The sequence below is a fragment of the Lepidochelys kempii genome, chromosome 5 (genome assembly GCF_965140265.1).
Source record: "Lepidochelys kempii isolate rLepKem1 chromosome 5, rLepKem1.hap2, whole genome shotgun sequence".
In the NCBI taxonomy this organism is placed as follows: Eukaryota; Metazoa; Chordata; order Testudines; family Cheloniidae; genus Lepidochelys; species Lepidochelys kempii.
The window spans coordinates 72,087,708-72,107,090 of NC_133260.1; the positions used below are offsets into that span (position 1 = coordinate 72,087,708).

The 19,383-nt window shown below is 40.6% G+C and overlaps 1 protein-coding gene across 7 annotated transcripts in view; it reads left to right on the forward strand.

Moving 5' to 3' along the window:
- The window catches only part of APC (APC regulator of WNT signaling pathway), a 189,218-nt gene that overhangs the window by 60,046 nt on the left and 109,789 nt on the right, over positions 1 to 19,383 (forward strand). The window lies entirely within an intron of this gene.

Consider the following 19,383-nt stretch of genomic DNA (forward strand, 5'->3'; position numbering starts at 1 on the left):
AAGAAGAAACTGAAGTAGATTCTTCAAAGAAATCACAGATAACAAAGTCTAGTCCAAAGTCCTGGAGAGCAATTACCTGAGTAAACTCCAAAAAGTGTATTTTTGGTGAACAGTTGATCCCTGCTTTGCATTAACTTAAACTAAAATGTTAGAAAAGGTATAAGGATGTTTTCTGTAGCTTTGTTATACTATTAAATAAAAACTGTTTACATTCAAAAAGCTTTATTTAAATACAACAAATTGCTAACTATAAACTATACAATCATTATTATATATCTATCTTAGGGGAACTATATACCAATTTTAATAGCTCTTACTATTTTTGTATAGTAGAAATGCCCACGTTATAGTTAAACCAATACAGTACCCTTATTAATTGGCTCCTGTCTGGGAACATATCAACTTTAATAAATGCTACCCAAGAATTACAGAAAAACATTTGCCGTATTGATTTTAGTTGGCAAAGGTGTTGAAAGTAGAGCTTTTTATATAATACAAAATGTCAGATTATTTGGCTATAGTTAAGGTAATCATTGAAAAATACTTAGTATTTAATGCTTTACTTCTACAAAACATTGTGAACTTATTGTGCCACCAGTGTCTAGGCAGTTAGTGCACCAAGGCTGCTAAACATAATTGTCACCTTGTGCTTCCCTTGTATTCCACTTGGTTTGTTTTTTCTCAGCCTGTTGCTTCTTGTCACATGCTGGTAAGCTGTTTGGAACAGGGACTCTATTTTTATTACATATGTGAGCAGTATCTATCACAGCAGGGCTCTGGTTGTGGTTTTTGGGTCATATAATTTTTTTTATTGATATCCTAAACAATGCATCTGTGAAACATGTACCTATTGGATTCTCAGATGTGTCTAAGAAGCAATAGGCACAGCAGAGGAAGGATGTGTGCAAAGGAGCTATTTCCAGCTCCCAAATGCTGAGGCCAATTTTATGCCATCCTACTCCCATATAATAGTCAACTATAAGAGACGCTTCTGCCAGTGGCCACAAAGGGAATTTCTAGCATCTCGAAATTTGTTGGAGCTTACAGGTGCTCCAGAAATAGCCCCTTTCATTTGACTGTGCCCCCTGTGTCTGAGGTCAGTGGGAGGTGGTGTAGAGCAGGGGTTCTCAACCTTTTTTTTTCCTCTGAGGCCCCCCCACAACATGCTATAAAAACTCCAGGGCCCAGCGGGGTAGAGGGGCACTTGAGGCTCTGGGCCAGAGGGGGTGAGAGCTTGGGCATAGGTGTAGTTTGATTTCTATTTGGGGTGGGCAGGGGCCAGCGGGGCTCAAGGCAGCTACGCATGGTGGAGTCTGGGGAGGGAGTGCCACCTATACCCCCGACTCACCTCAGCAGGCCACCCAGCCTGTCAGGGTTGTGGAGGGTGGACACAACCAAAAATTGTAACTCAGAGGTGGGGGGCTCAGCTCAAAAAGTTTGAAAACAGCTCAGGATGCAGGGTATCTGGGGGCTGTGTGCAGGCAGGAGGATAGCTCAGGATGCGGGGGGGGGAGTATCTGGGGCTGTGTGCAGGCAGATGGATAGCTCAGGGTGCAGGGAGGGGGGTATCTGGGGGCTGTGTGTGGGCAGGAGGATAGCTCAGGATGCAGAGAGGGGGGTATCGGGGGTCTGTGTGCGGGCAGGAGGATAGCTCAGGGTGCAGGGAGGGGGGTATCTGGGGGCTGTGTGCAGGCAGATGGATAGCTCAGGGTGCAGGGAAGGGAGTATCTGGGGGCTGTGTACGGGCAGGAGGATAGCTCAGGGTGCAGGGAGGGGGGTAGCTAGGGACTGTGTGCTGGGAGGGCTTCCCTTTGGTCCCTGTTCCCTGAGGGCTCTGCCAGCCACCGAGCCAGGTGCCTCCGCCCAGGCAGATTTTACTGGCTGTTTAAGCAAAGGGGCTTGGAGTTGAGGAGCAGCAGCAGGAGACAAGGGAACACTGCAGCTGCCTGTTTCATGGCACCAAACAGAACAGCAGTTATCCTGCACTGTGGCTGTGACCTGGCCAGGGGGCGGGGAGAGAAGGAGGTGGAGGGGGTGGGTGGAGCTGCCCTGGGTCTGCCCTTCTCTTGTACTGTAGTTTCAGGGGCAGGTGGGACAACACCCCTGTGTCTCCCCCACTCACCCTCCAACTCTGCCCATGGGCTCAGGGCTTCTGCCCTGTGGGGATCATTGGGTCTCTGGAATTCAGCCCTGCTGCTCCGGGCTTCAGCTCTCCAGAGGGTCTCAGGAGTCAGGGCTTCAGCCCCGTGGGAAGTGCTGGGGCTCAGGCTCCGGGTTTTAGCTGCGGGGCCCTGTGGCTAAGGAGCCGGTCATCCTGTTCTCTAGTGTGATTTGGTAGTATGTAGCAGACACCAACTAGTACCACATCTTGTGCTTCATCTTGTGTTAGAACACGGATCATAAACATTCAAGATCATTTATTTCCAAATTGTCAGTGACTTGGAAACAGGTGATGCCATTTTTGTAGAGTGCCACTTTCCCTCCCCTTTTGCCTTTACATCCTTCCTTCTTAAATAGATTGTAACCAGCAATTTTAAAATTTCTGATCATGTGAATTTTCTAACCAGATTTCAGTAATACCAACTAAGTTGAATTTATGCTCATAAATGAGGAATTGGAATTGCTCTCGTTTATTAGTTAGGCTCCCATCATTGGTGTCTAAGCAATTAAATAAAATCTCCTCCTCCCATCACTTGATGCATTCATGGTGCTCAAAGAGTTGTAATTTGGACGCTTCATGCCTCCATTCTTTTCTATAGGCTGGGTTCTTTGTCCAGACTACATCTCCCTTGATTAACTGCAGTTCTCTCTTCACCCCCCCCCCCCCCCCCCGTTATGACATATGGGAATCCTGTGACTATGGCACATCATGAGATTTAGCCCAGCCAGGAAGTCCTGTGCACAGGGAAGAATGAGGGCACGAGGCAACCAAACTACAGCTCCCATGAAGCACTGTGGCACCTTAAGTAGATGTTCAATGTTTAAACTGACTCAAGATTAAATATTTTAATTTAGGAATGTTGAAACATTTTGTTTTAGTAGAAAGTGTTGAAGCAAAATATTTTGACCTTTCTGAATAGACTTTTTTGCAAACTTTCATTCTGTAAAACTGTTAATATTTTGACTTGCTGTCCCAATTTGTAATAAAAACAGATGTTGACATTTTGGAACCTCCCAGGTGATGGAAATTCCAGTTTTTGCTCAGTTGTGGTCTATAGAATGTTACATTATATGAAGAATCTCAGACAGAGTATTGAGAAAATTAAAATGATAGAAATCTTATGCTTTAAATGACAATTCATACTTTTGTATTTGTTTCAAGTGGCAGTTTTAAATACTAATTTTTGAACCTTTTTTTGCTTGTTCAAGATAAGAAATGCTTTCCATTGTTTGTAAACATTTAAAAAAAAATGTGCATGGCAGAATTTAATCCAGACTCTGACCTTAATACTGGATGTTGGACTCTGCTTAATATAATGCAACATTGATTTTTTTCCATTGCCTTTACAAGTCAATATTCAAATTAATAAAGCACAATCAGAGCAGAGCCTGGCCCTTGTGCAGATTAATTTGGATAGAAGCAGAAACAAATGGAAAGGGAAAAGGTAGGAAGATTAATAAATAAAAAAAAAAAGTGGAAGAAACATGGGATAGGGCTAAGGTTTTTGAAAGGGAATTTAGTGAGATGGAGTAAACTAGGGTGGATAAAAATCAATGATTTTTAAAAAATAAAAAAAATCAGATTTTTTTTATTTAAATTGGATTTTGGGGGGAAAAAACTATCTAAAGATAGATACATGAGCTCAAAGATATCTCATCATGGAATAGGGATTATAAATTCTATAGTATGAGACAATATATTCATGTAATATTTAAGAAAAGATTTGTAAATGAGTTCCAATAGTTCATTAATTAGGGACCCAATCTTATGGGGTTCCAGGGGCTTCTGTATAGATTATTTAGGTTCATCTTTCTATCTACCCAGTGGGGCTCAGTCTAGAAGATACCATCAGAGATGCTTAGTTTTGCAGTTCTCAAACTGTGCATTTGTGTCTCCAGAGATAACATGCTTATTAACAGCTAAAATGTTTTTAAATTAATATATATACACACATGGAGGTGAGAAATAGTTAACTAAAATAATTTAAATGTCTGTCTGTCTGTTCTAATACAGCATGGCAAGAAAATCCTCCAAATATTAATGATTAACATGTTGAACTGGAGATAGTTCACCTCCCAATGACTTCATAAATATCTGCTTCAGTTACCTTTGGTAAATGAAATAACCAAACAGTCATTCATTTTCTGATGTAGCTGTAAAAGCAATCTGAAAAGTTTTCAACATAAATCACTTTAAAAATGTATAGTGTGTACCTTCTAAAAATGAAACCTACATCGATCTCTGAGTTGTGAAGAATATGTATTAAGGTTATAACAACAAACAAGAATGCACTTTTTATATAGAAATTCATGATTAAATCAAGTCTTCCTAACTAGTGATTTAAATCATGATTTAAATCAAATCCACCCTGAAGTAAACACAAAATTTAATCTATAAAGGGTGGAGAAAATGACTATTTACATTGTAATATTGTATTAATATCCTTTGAATCTAAATGTAGAAACAGTGATCAGTTAGCTATTTGTAAAACATACTCTGAATTGCTTCATCTTTTTAATTTAAAAAAAGGAACAGCAAGACTAGGAATCCATAATCCAAACTCAGAAATATGATTATAAATATATAAAATGCTTCACAAACTTCTGTGTGGAAATAAATAAAAGTATTTTATCAAACCTCTGAGTGTGAACTGTTCACAAATTAATATTGCATGCATGAACTGAAAGAAGTGAATAAATTATAAGTCTCTTGATAATTGGAGGATGAATATGAGCTCATGACATAAAGATGGCCTATATTAGGTACTATAATAACCAATATGTGCCAGAAAGAGAGCTGGAGTAGGGGAGAGCAGAAATAAGTAATAATTGATCATTATAGATTCAAAGTAATGAAAATTGTCTATTTGCATAGTGCAGATACTAGTTAGAGGGGTTATTCAGTTGTGTAGATATACACATTACATTAACATTGGGTTGGGAAATAGATATAAAATGAAATTCTCATCAAACAGTACAATTGTGAAGTGACATTTTACTTGCCTTTGGAACAGAATTCGACTTTGACAAAAAACATATTCAGTGTAGTAATTGCAGTAGTTGTTCTTCACTCCCCCAAAATGGGGAACTAAAGCTCAGGAAAAGTAGCTGGCAGCAGTATAAGCCAGTGATCCTTCGGTTACTTTTTCTGCAGTCTCTTTCTGGGGGGCCATTGGTCTGGCACTATCAAATAGGCAATAAATGAACAGTGACATCTGATAACTGTATAAGTTGATAGAAATCCTAGAGTTTACTGCTTTTCTTTAATATGCATAAAGGATATAGCAAAGTGTCTTTAAATTGTCCACATTATCTTCCTCAGTTAATACAGCTGCAATGTCTGATCTTGTCTACAAGACAACAGGGTGGTTTGTTTTAGAGAGTGAATGAATTCTCTTTGTGAAAATGATCAGGTTAGTTTTTTAAAAATCAAACAAACACACACCTCAAAACAGTATGTTCACTATCCTGAAATTGCTTTAAAATATTATCACACATCGTAATGTATTTTACAAGTTCCTCAAGGATCGGTTTTGGGACCAATCTTATTTAATCTTTTTATTACTGATCTCGGCACAAAAAGTGGGAGTGTGCTAATAAAGTTTGCGGATGATACAAAGCTGGGAGGTATTGCCAATTTAGAGAAGGACCGGGATATCATACAGGAGGATCTGGATGACCTTGTAAACTGGAGTAATAGTAATAGGATGAAATTTAATAGTGAGAAGTGCAAGGTCATGCATTTAGGGATTAATAACAAGAATTTTAAGTATAAGCTGGGAACGCATCAATTAGAAGTAACAGAGGAAGAGAAGGACCTTGGAGTATTGGTTGATCATAGGATGACTATGAGCCACCAATGTGATATGGCTGTGAAAAAAGCTAATGCGGTCTTCGGATGCATCAGGAGAGGTATTTCTAGTAGGGATAAGGAGGTTTTAGTACTGTTACACAAGGCACTAGTGAGACCTCACCTGGAATACTGTGTGCAGTTCTGGTCTCCCATGTTTCAGAAGGATGAATTCAAACTGGAACAGGTACAGAGAAGGGCTACTAGGATGATCTGAGGAATAGAAAACTTACCTTATGAAAGCAGACTCAAGGAGCTTGGCTTGTTTAGCCTAACTAAAAGAAGGTTGAGGGGAGATATGATTGCTCTCTATAAATATATCAGAGGGATACATACTGGAGAGGGAGAGGAATTATTTAAGCTCAGTACCAATGTGGACACAAGAACAAATGGATATAAACTGGTCATTGGGAAGTTTAGACTTGAAATTAGACGAAGGTTCCTAACCATCAGAGGAGTGAAGTTTTGGAATAGGCTTCCAAGGGAAGCCGTGGGGGCAAAAGATCTATCTGGCTTTAAGATTAAACTCGATAAGTTTATGGAGGAGATGATATGATGGGATAACATGATTTTGGTAATTAATTGATCTTTAACTATTCATGGTAAATAGGCCCAATGGCCTGTGATGGGACCTATGATGGGATGGGGTGGGATCTGAGTTACCCAGGAAAGAATTTTCTGTAGTATCTGGCTGGTGAATCTTGCCCATATGCTCAGGGTTTAGCTGATCACCATATTTGGGGTCGGGAAGGAATTTTCTTCCAGGGCAGATTGGAAGAGGCCCTGGAGGTTTTTCGCCTTCCTCTGTAGCATGGGGCACGGGTCACTTGCTGGAGGAGTCTCTGCTCCTTGAAGTCTTTAAACCATGATTTGAGGACTTCAATAGCTCAGACATAAGTGAGAGGTTTTTCGCAGGAGTGGGTGGGTGAGATTCTGTGGCCTGCATTGTGCAGGAGGTCAGACTAGATGATCATAATGGTCCCTTCTGACCTTAGTATCTATGAATCTATATAATATGCATGCACAGGCAACCTTAATTCTGGCATTTCCTAACTTTTGAGTGCTTGACTTTGCAACCTCAGTGTTCTTTTAACGTATTTTTTTTGTTGTGTAACCTTGTGCTTATTGTTTATGATATAGTTTTTAATTATATGATCACATACTGTTTTTTCCACAGGACTCTCCAACCTCTTTCAGTGCACAGGATGAACTAGTGTCTAAGCACACAACTCTTTTAGACTATTAAAAGTATTTGCTACTAAAACTACATATTGTGCCTTTCCTCCCTACGTATCCCCACAGTAATCTAGCATATAGTGATCCCTTCTGGAATTAACCCATATTTTCAAATATTTATAAATTTTGCAGACACAAAAAACAACTTTAGTCTGGAATTTCCCTAAATCCGGGATCATGTCTAGACTTGGGGGGGGGAGGTGTTCTTTTGAAAATGTTAGCTACATGACCTTAGAACTGTCCCCTCCCACCGCCTTCAGCAGGGGAGAACCTTGGCTGAACAGCAGGGAATGGGAGAATCCCAGAGTCTGTGTGTTGCAGGATGGAGGTTGCCCTTCCCACTCCTTCGGTCCTCCACTTAGTCTTTGGCTGGGTAGAGGGGTGTGGTATGGAGCCATCGGATTTTGCTGTTGTGTGCCCTCCTTTTATTTAAATTAGGCCTGACATTTCAAAAGCCTCTTACTCTCTGGTTGGCTGCCCTGTCTATTCTCCTCTTAGTTGTAGATTAGGAGCCATGTTGCTTATGAAGCTGCAGGTCTGACCAATAGCCTGTTTTAGGGATTGGGAAGGAATTTTTCCCATTATGGCCAAATTGGCATGAGGCCTCTTGAAGCCACAGTTAGGTTGAAAGCAATATAAATCAAAAGTTCATATAATGCTGGTAAGACTACTGGTTCATTGCAACTTGCAGCCGGTGTCTAGTGTGGATAAAGGACAAAAGGGGCAGCTCCTAGGTAAATTAGACATGGGATTTTGCTGCTGAACTTGGCGCTCATAGTGGGGGAGGGACCTGAAATATTTGCAAATTAACACCTCCCCACCATCCTTGTGGCCTCTGTCACTCCATCCCCCCATTATTCATGAGATTGTGGCGAGCTTCCTCAACAGGACTGAGGCTGCAGGATAGACTGGGGAGGGTTTACCCTGAGTATTGTTTGTGGTTAAAACCCTGTAACCTGTACTGGAACCAATTAAATGCCTCGTGAGAGCTGGGAGTGGGCATTGTAGTGCTCCTCCCAAATGTATAATGAATAAAATTGTGGCCTGCAGATTAAACCCACCCCATGTGTCTGTCTTTCATTTGCCTGCATGTCTTTGTTAATCTCTTAGCATCTAGTGTAGACAGAATGTAACATGTTTTTAAAGGCTACATGAAATACTAAGTGGTGTCTAAAATTGTATTGACTAACATTTTTTTAAAAATACCTTTTTTCCCTACTCTTGACAATGTCTCAAAGAGAGTTTTTAGCCAAATGTAGTTAATCATGTTATTTGTTTATTTCCTGTCACTAAAACATGGAAGGAAGGTTGGAAGCAATTCTGGACTTAAGATATTTTTTCTTTTTAAGCCATGTAATGAACAGCTTTGTTTTAAAATATCAGCACATAAACAGTAACACTTAGTTGGCCTTTATATTTCATCAGACATAGATGCTTTCCCTTGTTAGAAAATAAACTTTAGAAATGCCAGTTATTGGAAAATGGAGCATACAAGAATCATTTTTATAACTTTACTTATATTCCTATTTTCATTGATAATTCTTTGTGCTCCCCAAACATTCAGTCGTCATAACCATTTTGATTTTAAACTTTATTTGTAGTTTTGACTTATGTAAATATTGTTGAAACTTTTGACACTTTAAATTGGAGAGTAACTTTACACAAGAGAGTAGTCCCTTTGAACATAAGTAAAGTTACTTACCAGTATGTCCTTTCAGGATTGGGTGCTAAATTCTGAATCGTCAAGTGCCTGCTGTTCTAATGCACCAAATTTTTTATTTTCAGAGATGTGCTTGTTTACATTTAATTTTAAAAATTTCCTTTACAAACTTGTAAGCAATTGATCATTTAAAGAGTGTTTTAAAAGAATGGTCAACACTGGTCCATCAAAATTTTCAACTCCTTAGGCTGTTTGCAAGTGCTAAAAAGCTAGACTGCTGTGGAGTCAATATTTGTGGCCTCCTAAAGAGAAAGATTGGGTTTGTTTTGAAAATGTAAAAAGACAAAAACACCCTCTCAACTTTTTCCTCTTAACTTAAAAAAAAAAAAAAAAAAAAGTTGAATTCACCTGCAGTAATTCAACATTACATCTGAAAATTTAAGCAAGTTAAGGAAGTATGGGCTGGATGAATGCACTACAAGGTGGGTAGAAAGCTGGCTAGATTGTCGGGCTCAACGGGTAGTGATCAATGGCTCCATGTCTAGTTGGCAGCCGGTATCAAGTGGAGTACCCCAAGGGTCGGTCCTGGGGCCAGTTTTGTTCAATATCTTCATAAATGATCTGGAGGATGGTGTGGATTGCACTCTCAGCAAATTTGCGGATGATACTAAACTGGGAGGAGTGGTAGATACGCTGGAGGGGAGGGATAGGATACAGAAGGACCTAGACAAATTGGAGGATTGGGCCAAAAGAAATCTGATGAGGTTCAATAAGGATAAGTGCAGGGTCCTGCACTTAGGACGGAAGAACCCAATGCACAGCTACAGTCTAGGGACCGAATGGCTAGGCAGCAGTTCTGCGGAAAAGGACCTAGGGGTGACAGTGGACGAGAAGCTGGATATGAGTCAGCAGTGTGCCCTTGTTGCCAAGAAGGCCAATGGCATTTTGGGATGTACAAGAAGGGGCATAGCGAGCAGATCGAGGGATGTGATCGTTCCCCTCTATTCGACATTGGTGAGGCCTCATCTGGAGTACTGTGTCCAGTTTTGGGCCCCACACTTCAAGAAGGATGTGGATAAATTGGAGAGAGTCCAGCGAAGGGCAACAAAAATGATTAGGGGACTGGAACACATGAGTTATGAGGAGAGGCTGAGGGAGCTGGGCTTGTTTAGCCTGCAGAAGAGAAGAATGAGAGGGGATTTGATAGCTGCTTTCAACTACCTGAGAGGTGGTTCCAGAGAGGATGGCTCTAGACTGTTCTCAATGGTAGCAGATGACAGAACGAGGAGTAATGGTCTCAAGTTGCAGTGGGGGAGGTTTAGATTGGATATTAGGAAAAACTTTTTCACTAAGAGGGTGGTGAAACACTGGAATGCGTTACCTAGGGAGGTGGTAGAATCTCCTTCCTTAGAGGTTTTTAAGGTCAGGCTTGACAAAGCCCTGGCTGGGATGATTTAACTGGGAATTGGTCCTGCTTTGAGCAGGGGGTTGGACTAGATGACCTTCTGGGGTCCCTTCCAACCCTGATATTCTATGATTCTATGATTCTATGAAAATGTAAAGTCAACCTTCACGCAGCAGTCTTAAACTTTTGAAGGCCATAGACAAAGTAAATGTGTCCTCTTAATCACAACATTGGGAAATAAGATTTCTAAGGGCTAATTCTGTTCCTTGTACATTTGCATTATGAAATTTTCTTTCTTTGATCATTTAGAATTGGGTGGTTGATCATGTGGAGCCATAGAAGTGGGACATACTTTATAGAGGTAATAGTAATAGAAAAGATTTTCAAAAATTGGTGCCTGTTTGACTCATAAGCCCGTATTTAGGTTACTAAATAAGTGGTCTGATTTTCAAAAGTGTTCAGTACCTAGCATCTGAGTTCATTGGGAGCTTCATTTGGTCTCTGAATTTACTTCAGAAAATGTTGTTATATAAAGTATTTCTGCAGTGACTGAAGTCCTAATCTTGGAGACATTTATGTCTTTATGCATGCAGACATTTATGCCTTTGAGTAAGGCTAAGTGGGAGAATGATTTCTGTGAGGTTCTCTTCAAGAAGTTTTGCTTGCACTATTCTGTCAGGGGGCTGACTGTCTCACTTGCCCCCACCCCTGGCAGAATGAGCCTCTGGGGTCACCAAAATGCCCTGGAGATTCACCAAGGCCTTCCATCTGGAGGCCCTGTGTTTCTTTCACTTTCTGTGGACCCACAATATCTTTCTGCTTCCAGGATCATCAGGATTGAGGGTTCTTCATGGAAACAGTAGTACATGCCCTGGTTGTATTATTTTTTCCTGAGTAATTGATTCAGGGTTGGTGTGGGGGATAATATATGCCATTCTGCCCAATGTGGGGCTGCCCACCTCCTTTCCCCAGGCCAGTCTCCTCCACTGGATCTTAGTCATGCAGCTCACTTTCAAAGATCCCATCCATCCTTTCCATGCAGAAGGGAAGAGGGAACCATAATCAGGCCGTGATGTAGGGGAGAGAAGGCAATTTTTAATCTGAATATGCTATTTACATATAAGGGATAAAATCTGATAGTGGTCAACCAAAAAGTATTGAGCTTGAAACACAGATAAACTTAGAAGACAAAAATATCAGCTTATATGCATTTTTATTAAGACTAGTTTTATTATACTAGTCAATGGAAAAGAAATCAAATCAAATACACTCTAAGAATTATTCCTCTTGTGTGATTATGCAACTAATGTAATTTGACAAATTGGGATGGGTTTTTCCATAATTATATACACTGAATAATGTTCAAACTTTGAGTACCTTGAAAATATATTCTTTTATGCTGAATTTTGCCAGCTGTATTTCAGTTTCAGATATCACTGAATATGTGCATTTAAACAAGTGGGAAGGGATGCCTTTTCTGTGACTTTACAGAGTCCTTAGTGATTTTCTGTTACTTCATTTCCAGAAGCATTGGCTTTTGGAAATAGTTCTAAAGGTTGCATGCAGAAACCCAACTGATTGGATAATCAAATAAAAACACTTATTTTTGTGAGAAGAATATTAGGCAAGATCGAGCTGGTGATGTTTATAGTCACTGACATGACTTTGGACATGCTATTCTCGCTCAGCACAAAATGGGATATTTAAACTGATCTGACATTGGACTTAAACTAAAAACTGAACATAATTCAATATGTAGCTACAGAAAATGACAGCTTTGGAGCACAGTGACATCAGATGAATACAGCTACTAGTTTTCTTACTGAAAACATCACCGTCCAAAGAATCTGATAAGTTAATAGCCTTTGTTATGTGAACTGAAGTTATATTTTCCTAAAGTGAAAAGTTGAGCTATCATAGTGTTTCAAGAGGCAATAATATGCTATTGACTATTACTATAATTAGTACTACTAACCGGGTTTCAAGTTCGGATTTTTATGGAGGTCAGGTAAGATATCCTTTAAAGTTATAGTAATATTGGAGGAACTTTCAGTGATGGGTACCCTTGGGAAGTGGGGTTGTAAGGCACCTTGCTACCATCTGCCTTGAGTGTGAGGAAGCCTTGTCTGTGCCTGCTGTGGGTCAGGAATCAGTTCCCCAACTCTGCCAGCATTTAGTAACATGAACACCGCCTTTCAGGCTTCTGCAGGCCCTGTTCTCCCTTTAGAGGTTAATGATAGGGACACTCCAACTCCTGAGCACAGTGTGTCCCCCTGTTCCACTGGACTCACTCAGAATTCACAGATCTGCTATTCTCAAAGGAATAGTATACATCGGCTTACCAGTTTCATCTCAGGATCACCACTCTGCTCTACACACAGCACTTAAATACATGTATAGTAAAAACAAGAAGTTTATTTAACAAAGAACAGAGATTTAAGAAGTAGTAAGTAGAATTCATGGAAATATATGATTACATATAAAATAAAATCATACATACAAAATAAAATAAAATTAAAATAAAAGCATGCTTTCTAGAGCCTAAACAAGCTATTCTCCTGTCTCAAAAAGGTTGGGTCACTTGAAATTTCTCTCCCAGAATCAGCCAGCCAGACCAGCTGTAATCTTCTGTTCATAAGACAAGTCAGCTGGCAGCTTGTCTCCTGAGTGAAGGATAGCTGGTTGTATCTCTGCACCCTCAATATAGTTCCAGTGATCCATTGCCTTCACTTGTTGTAGTAACTAGTATGTAGAAACCGGACCCTGTAACCCTTATTTATACCTGTGCCCTCTGCCAGTTGACTCCAAGTGGTCCCTTGGTCACACCTCCACAAATGCATAATAAATTGTTCAGGTTTTTTTTACCCCATTATTTCAATATTTTTTAAATGTTGCTCAGTACATTTGACTATAGACCTATTTGAGTTTGTTTTTATATTTACATTTTACAGCCCTGCTTCTATTTTTTTTAAAACCTGTGTTAATGGGAGAGATGCACAAAACTGGAGATGAATATGAAAGATCCATCCACCTTTGTATGCAGTTACCAAACATTAGGAAACTTTCAGCATTTTTGGTTTAAAAATATAAACACAAGTAAACATTGGTCCTTTTTTGCTGACAGGAGTGCGAGATGCAAAAATTCTGTGTGCTTTTTTGATTAGGTTGCAGTTCTAAATCTTGTCATTCTAAATTATGTAGAATAATACTAGTTTTAATCCTGTGTTGTACAGTTTGAGAGAAATGCCTGTTTGCAATCTCTTAATCTGATAACAGAAAAAGTTGCTCTTACATATAAACATTTAAACCTATTCTGATTACAAACATGGTAAGAAACATATAATGAGGTGTGATGTAGTGTGAAAATGAATGTCATTCAGTCAAGGCCAGGTACTTTGGAATATTTGGAACATCAGATATGAAGACCATGTTACTAAATATGCAAAATCAGGCTCTAAATTCTTTTTGACTAGGTACCCAGAGCTGTCAGTCAAAATCACCAACCCAGACAGCTGACTATGTCTTTTAAAGTCGTTTCATAACTGGATTTTTTCCTGATGTTGACAAGTGTCTGCACCTCCCTTGCATCTCAAGGGAAAGCTCACTTGAATTTAATGACTGACCCTCTTAAAAATAAGAGCTTACATTTAAATGGCCCAGCAAGTTCAATATATCTTGTTTTTTGCATATTAACCCAACTTGATGCCAAGATTGGGATATCTGTGGCAGCTGTTTACATCTACCTCAAATTTTATTTCAGGAGAAGTATTGGTTTATTTTGCTACAGTCTGAATAAATTTAAAGTTTCAGATAAATGAAAGTATGCAACAAACAGAAGTTCATTAAAGTTAAAGAAACAAAACATGTAAAGAACAGTGACAGTTCTGTCATAATAAACCCAGACCCAACAGACTACCAGAAGCTGGGACTGAATGATAGGGGATGGATCACTTGATAAATTGCCCTGTTCTGTTGAAATTGCCCTGTTCTGCACCAGGACTATCTGAAGGCAGGTTACTGGGCTAGATGGACCATTGGGCCTACCCGGTGTGAATGTACTTGTGTTTTTAATGAGCTGGGGCCAGGGCTCTGTGCATGTCCCCTTCCCCCCTTGACTCCCATTTCCCCTCCCCATCATTAATTTGCTTTCTGTCTGGGAGATAAATCATTCAGAGTGACAACATATTAAATTCTATTGGGAGGCTGAGCAGGGATATAGTTATACAGAAAGGCATAAATTGGTGCCATCGACCAGTTTGATCTATAGACAATTCCACAGGTGCTTGAAGCTGTGACTGTGCTAATCAAATGGCAGGGGCTCTATTTGTTCCCCATGTTCCTCCCCCTTTTGGTTTTCTGATCGATCCTCCCCTGAAAATCAGTAGGATTTTAGATATTGATGCCTAGAGCATTCCTTGAAATTTTGGAAATGATCAGTTGTGATGTTCAAAAGTTAATGCGTTGCATACAGACAGATAAACACAGAAATGCTGTTGAATTTGAGTGTAAGGCCATCACAAGTTCAACCAACAAGTTTACTATAAACTGATGTTTCATAGCTCTCTACTTTCCATTGCTATCTTTAAATGATTCCTTTGCCTATATCAGTACAAATTTCCCCATGCTTGGCCGTTTTGACAGTGAGGCCTGGTCTGCACTTGGGCATGGCTACATCACTTCCCCTAAGTGCTGTGCCTATGCCTACCTAAGTACCAGTGTAGATGCAGCTAGAATGGAAGAATGCTTCTGTTGACCTACCCACCAATGCTGAGGGAGGCAGATTACCTACAGTGATGCAGGGGGGACGACCCCTTCCATCACTGTAGGAAGCATCTACATGATGTACTCAATGCTTTTTTTGCCTCTGTTTTCACTAACAAGGTCAGCTCCCAGACTGCTGCGCTGGGCATCACAAAATGCGGAAGAGATGGCCAGCCCTCTGTGGAGATAGAGGCGGTTAGGGACTATTTAGAAAAGCTGGACGTGCACAAGTCCCTGGGGCCGGACGAGTTGCATCCGAGAGTGCTGAAGGAATTGGCGGCTGTGATTGCAGAGCCACTGGCCATTATCTTTGAAAACTCGTGGCGAACCGGGGAAGTCCCGGATGACTGGAAAAAGGCTAATGTAGTGCCAATCTTTAAAAAAGGGAAGAAGGAAGATCCTGGGAACTACAGGCCAGTCAGCCTCACCTCAGTCCCTGGAAAAATCATGGAGCAGGTCCTCAAAGAATCAATCCTGAAGCACTTGCATGAGAGGAAAGTGATCAGGAACAGCCAGCATGGATTCACCAAGGGAAGGTCATGCCTGACTAATCTAATCGCCTTTTATGATGAGATTACTGGTTCTGTGGATGAAGGGAAAGCAGTGGATGTATTGTTTCTTGACTTTAGCAAAGCTTTTGACACAGTCTCCCATAGTATTCTTGTCAGCAAGTTAAGGAAGTATGGGCTGGATGAATGCACTATAAGGTGGGTAGAAAGCTGGCTAAATTGTCGGGCTCAACGGGTAGTGATCAATGGCTCCATGTCTAGTTGGCAGCCGGTATCAAGTGGAGTGCCCCAAGGGTCGGTCCTGGGGCCGGTTTTATTCAATATCTTCATAAATGATCTGGAAGATGGTGTGGATTGCACTCTCAGCAAATTTGCGGATGATACTAAACTGGGAGGAGTGGTAGATACGCTGGAGGGGAGGGATAGGATACAGAAGGACCTAGACCAATTGGAAGATTGGGCCAAAAGGAATCTGATGAGGTTCAATAAGGATAAGTGCAGGGTCCTGCACTTAGGACGGAAGAACCCAATGCACAGCTACAGACTAGGGACCGAATGGCTGGCAGCAGTTCTGCAGAAAAGGACCTAGGGGTGACAGTGGACGAGAAGCTGGATATGAGTCAGCAGTGTGCCCTTGTTGCCAAGAAGGCCAATGGCATTTTGGGATGTATAAGTAGGGGCATAGCGAGCAGATCGAGGGACGTGATCGTTCCCCTCTATTCGACATTGGTGAGGCCTCATCTGGAGTACTGTGTCCAGTTTTGGGCCCCACACTTCAAGAAGGATGTGGATAAATTGGAGAGAGTCCAGCGAAGGGCAACAAAAATGATTAGGGGACTGGAACACATGAGTTATGAGGAGAGGCTGAGGGAGCTGGGATTGTTTAGCCTGCAGAAGAGAAGAATGAGAGGGGATTTGATAGCTGCTTTCAACTACCTGAAAGGGGGTTCCAAAGAGGATGGCTCTAGACTGTTCTCAATGGTAGCAGATGACAGAACGAGGAGTAATGGTCTCAAGTTGCAGTGGGGGAGGTTTAGATTGGATATTAGGAAAAACTTTTTCACTAAGAGGGTGGTGAAACACTGGAATGCGTTACCTAGGGAGGTGGTAGAATCTCCTTCCTTAGAGGTTTTTAAGGTCAGGCTTGACAAAGCCCTGGCTGGGATGATTTAACTGGGAATTGGTCCTGCTTTGAGCAGGGGGTTGGACTAGATGACCTTCTGGGGTCCCTTCCAACCCTGATATTCTATGATTCTATGATTCTATGGTACTTCAGCAGCATAGTTGTGCTGCGGTAGCACCTGTAGCGTAGACGTGGCATCAGAACAGGTCCACTTCATACAGATGGACTCAGATCTGCTGGAGCCTTCGTACTTAGGATGCCACCCTCCTGGAGACCCAAAATAAGGAAAATAGTGTTAAATTAAGTAAATACAAAATTTGCAGTGATTTAACTTTTACTGTTTAAAAAACAGTTTAGTTAAGCTGGTGCAAAACTCTTTGTAGATGCTCTTTATTTTGGTTTGGGTGATTTTGTTTTACTTTAGTCAGTAAAGAAGTGAAGTTTAGACTTGAAATTAGATGACGGTTTCTAACCATCAGAGGAGTGAAGTTTTGGAATAGCCTTCCAAGGGAAGCAGTGGGGGCAAAAGACCTATCTGGCTTTAAGATTAGACTCGATAAGTTTATGGAGGAGATGGTATGATGGGATAACGTGATTTTGGCAATTAATTGATCTTTAAATATTCATGGTAAATAGGCCCAATGGCCTGTGATGGGATCTTAGATGGGGTGGGATCTGAGTTACTACAGAAAATTCTTTCCTGGGTATCTGGCTGGTGAATCTTGCCCATATGCTCAGGGTTTAGTTGATCGCCATATTTGGGGTCGGGAAGGAATTTTCCTTCAGGGCAGATTGGAAGAAGCCCTAGAGGTTTTTCGCCTTCCTCTGTAGCATGGGGCACGGGTCACTTGCTGGAGGAGTCTCTGCTCCTTGAAGTCTTTAAACCACGATTTGAGGACTTCAATAGCTCAGACATAAGTGAGAGGTTTTTCGCAGGAGTGGGTGGGTGAGATTCTGTGGCCTGCATTGTGCAGGAGGTCAGACTAGATGATCATAATGGTCCCTTCTGACCTTAATATCTATGAATCTATGACTTAAGCTAAATCCATCTAAGAGTGAGTTATATTGAAGTAGGAATATGTGCACTCACACTTGCACAGGTTTAAAAACACACTTTTCTAGTTAAAATGGTGCAATACATATCTAACAAAAATGACATCACCACAATTGTACCTCAGTTGTTTTGAGTAAAGATATAATTTCAAAACCCCACACTAGTTCTGCAGAAGTCAGTAGGAGTACAGCAGAAGAAAAGGTTGCAGATTGGGTCCTGGACTTGTGAAAAAAAAAAAAATTAATTTGCATCAACCACCGTGTAAAATATTTTATACCATCTGTGACAACTCTTAAATTTGGCAGGATAGAAAATTGCTACCTGACCTTTAATCTAATGGGAAAAAAAGATAAAATGTAGTTTAACAAATTATTTGACTAGGCTAGAGAAATAAGAGAATATATGAATGAGCAATTCCCTTTGACAACATCACACCAACCCATTTTTAGTGTTGTTTTAATAAATTCTCTATCTTGTTCTCCAGGAGTTTAAAAAATTTATAACTCATTTCAAAGGCTTTCTCCCCACCTCTAGCCCTCAGCAGCATGGGAATCAAGGGGGTCAGGTTATTGTGTCTGAACTATATAGTTCCATTGGCTGAAACACTGGCCTGTAATTGAACAGTGTGCCACAACTACTTGTGCAGCCCAGAGACTGCAGAGTGGCTGTGTAGGTGCTCCATGCTCTGACCCCTAGTTGGTGCAGGGAAAATTATATCACCCTACCCTGTGGAAGTGTCTCCTCAAAACCCTTATACTTGAAATTTGCATTGGGGACAATAATTGGAGCCTGAATAGGACTTTAAGGTTGCACCCCTATCATAATATAGAACATCTTAGCTTCTAAGGGAATCCATTCTTTCTCTCTTCCTCCCTACCTCTTAGTGGAGTACAATGTATCTGGTATCTCTGCTGAACGTGTTCCAGGAATTGTTTGCATTGAGGAAGAGTGGCTCAGCAGACATTTCCTTAAAATACAAAGGACAGCAACTGGACGAAGATACTTGTAATTGTTTGTCTAGAATTCTTTAGGTTTGTAACAGTAAACAAAAAGATGCACAATTCTTGATGTAGGAGCAGTTATCCATATATAATAGCTAAGGAGTACCTCTCTAATTATTTGGACATGGTCTCTCTCTGTGACTACTGTTTCTTTTAAAAGCAGTTTCTAAACCATGAGATAAGATGAATAATATTTTATTCCTGTTGAGGGGGAGGGGTTTGCCTGTGGCAATGCTTTTCAATTTATTTTTGTTATTGATGGAGTCTCCATTGTAATAGCAAAAGCTTTCAGACTTAACTCACATTTGATTGTTCACCTGAATTTAGGCCATTGAGCATTTGGAGCCTGGAGGTAATCAGTGTTTTTACAGTGAATCTTTTCTGCATCGTGTTTTTTTTCTTGCTCAGTTATATAATTTGATCAAACATTGCTTTTATAGTATAGAGTGGAAAGAGATGTTTGCTTCAAATCCTAGGCTGTACATGTGTGAGTCTTAAATCTTTTTCTCATAGGCCAGGTAGTAGCAGCTGTAATATGTTATGATCCGTAATACTTAGTTACTACAGTGATAAGTCTTTATGGAGAAACTTTGGCAACTCAGCACCTATGCTTCTACTAAAGTC